We start from the raw sequence: 3,046 nt of genomic DNA, 5'->3' as shown, positions 1-3,046 counted from the left end.
GGTGGCACCAGTCAAGGCTGAGATTCTTTGTCCTGGTGGGTTTAGGTTCTCCCCAAAATGTGCTACCAACAGGAGCAGCGGGAACCGGCCGAACTCCAGTAAGCACTGTCACAGGATTAAAAGATCACACCAATTTTAAAAATCATATAAAGTCAGTATAAAAGTATCTTAAGAAGGGAAAGTTGTAAAGGACTTAGAAAACAGTATTTAAAAATCGACGGCTCCCAGAGCTCCCGATTAAACAGACACGCTCCTCCTCTTTCAGGCAATTCCATAAATTCTTTTCTTTTTTTTTGGATGGGGTTTCCTGGTGGGTTGTTGAGGGTGACGTTGTATATTTTGATGTTGGGTCGTCGTGCTGTAAAATGTTCCTTTTCTCTCACCAGCAGCAGGTGCCCTTTCAAAAGCGGATGGGGAGCGGGCGATCACAGAAATACCGGGCGCTGGGGGAAAACGCGGCCTCGCCGCTGCGGTAGGCGCGGTGGAAAGGTCTCTTGGTCCGCGGAGAGCGCGGGGGTGGATGCCTGGCCGCCTTCTCCAACCGAAGCCGGCCTGGGATTCAGGAGCGTGGCGCCAGGGGAGGGCAGCGTAGCCACCACCTCCGACTCCTCCGTGGGCTTCCGACTTACCAGCCCCGGAACTGCCCGTCCGCGACTAGGCTTCCCCGCGGGCCGAAGGCGGTCTCCACAGAGACCTCAGACGGCGGCGGCGGCTCCCGACGGCCTCCTCTCCAGCATCCCTCGCGGGCGGCGGCTTTCCCGGCACGGCACGGCTGCAGTAACCAGAGCAGCCGCCGCGCGCCCCCTGCTAGCCGCCGGCCCACGCGCCTCAGCGGTCGGGCGGGCTGGCCCAGGAGAAGGACCAGGGGGCGGGGCTCCAGGGGCGACACCGCCCGGCCGGCGCGCTCCGCTTTCAAGCCCCACCCCGTGCTGCCGCCGCCGGCCAATGAGGGCGCGGACCGCGCGGTAGGCCGAGATGGCGCTATGCCGCGTTTGGCCAATCGCAGGCGGCGCAGCCCGCGTAGCGACGCCCCGAGAGGCTCTAGGGCGATGTTGCGTGGTGTGGGGTGGAGGCGTGGGGATGGGCGCTCCGCGGCTGGTGGGCGGCTCCGGCCCGTTTGGTGTTAGAGGTGGTGCTGGGGGTCGCCTGGGTCAGTTCGCTGCTGCAGCTCCACCCCCTGCCCTGCCTGGGAAAGGGGTGGAGCTCGTTTTGAGAAAAAGCCTCCTGAAGCCCCGCCTCCTCAGGAGTGTTTCCTGCAGGTGCTAACATTTATAGGGCGCCTACTATTTGCCAAGGCCCGGGCTCAGAAAGATAAATCAGATACACCCTTCGTGTTCTGCGCCTTGTAGAGGGCTGCAGAGGGCTGTAGGAAGATCCATGGGTGCATGAGAACGTGACTTTCAAGCTGAACTTAGAAGAATGAGTAGGCTCTTACAGAAGAAAAGGGGAGGATGCACCAGGTGTTCACTAGGTGTAATAAATTGAATCAGGTGATTCACAGTTGAATCAGGAGTTCAGCGTAAAGAGACACTGACTGCCAGCCCCTTTTCTCTTGAGCTTGGAAACGTGGTGCGTGGCAAAGAAGTCAAATAAATGGTCGAGTGTTATAAATTCCCCAAGAAAGGGGTGCACAGGGAATTATGGAAACGGGAGGCAGGTCTTTACTGGGCCTACAGGGAGTTGGGGAGGAGGTGTCCCGTACAGGTTACATGAATTATGTCCAAGACAAGCACTCCACAGCGAACAGTACAAGTTATGTTACAATGAAACTTAATGTAGAATTTACTGAGGCCTCTGCTGACCCTGTTTCTTAACCCTGGACTACCTCCTTTAAACCCTATCATTTATGGGCAAGTCCTTTCTGTCACTGAATTATGGCTGAATTGTCACCTCTTCCATCCAGTCTCCATTGATCCTCACCAAGTCTGATAGAGTTTATCACACTCTTCTTCTTTCTTTTTTTTTTTTTTGTAGAGACAGAGTCTCACTTTATGGCCCTCGGTAGAGTGCCGTGGCGTCACACAGCTCACAGCAACCTCCAACTCCTGGGCTTAAGTGATTCTCTTGCCTCAGCCTCCCGAGTAGCTGGGACTACAGGCGTCTGCCACAACGCCCGGCTATATTCACACTCTTCTTATCCCATTCTCTGACTGTACACTTATGGTTGAGTCTTATATCCCCTCTAATCCCTAAATTCACCAAGGGAAGGATCTGTGGCTGACAAAGCAAAATCACCCACAGCACCAAGCACAACTAAGTTTTGCACTTAGTTTATCCTCCATAAACATGTATTTAATAAATCAATGAATGATGAATGACAGCATGAGAACAGAACTAGGGGATTGGCTACCACACTAACCAGCTTTGTGACCTTGGACAGGATAGAGTCCTAAGTCACTCAGCCTTTGGTGGTAGAGGTCGATTTCTTCATGAAATCAAAGATCACTGGCAATCCTATCTACTTGGCGGGTTTAAGAAAATATGGCACCTCTTAAATGTGGTTTAAGAAATAAGGCACCTCCCTTCATCCCTTTCGTTCCACATATTACATGTTTTACCTGCTAATAAAATAATTATCTGCCAAAACACTCTTATCAGTATTCAACTGACCCTCAAAAAACTTCCATTTTAAAATGAGAAGAATGAAACTTCAAAGAGGTTAAATGGATTGACCAAATCACAGTTGTAATCAATTACATCATAGTAATAAAAAGTTAAAGTCCTGTCCCAAATCTGTTTTCACCAGTACTCTTAATTATCAATAACTGCCTTAACTTTCCAAGACTTTTATTCTTTACACTACTCCTCACTGTCGTCAATAAATTTAGCTATTTAAAAATATACATCAGGGCAGCGCCTGTGGCTCCAAGGGGTGGGGCGCTAGTCCCATATGCTGGAGGTGGCAGGTTCAAACCCAGCCTCAGCCAAAAACTGCAAAAAATAAATAAATAAATAAAAATATACATCAAATGGGTGGCGCCTGTGGCTCAGGGAGTAGGGCGCTGGCCCCATATGCCGGGGGTGACAGGTTCAAACCCAGCCCTGG

Source organism: Nycticebus coucang, chromosome 13, assembly GCF_027406575.1.
Source record: "Nycticebus coucang isolate mNycCou1 chromosome 13, mNycCou1.pri, whole genome shotgun sequence".
In the NCBI taxonomy this organism is placed as follows: Eukaryota; Metazoa; Chordata; class Mammalia; order Primates; family Lorisidae; genus Nycticebus; species Nycticebus coucang.
Note: the sequence above shows the minus strand (reverse complement) of the source record.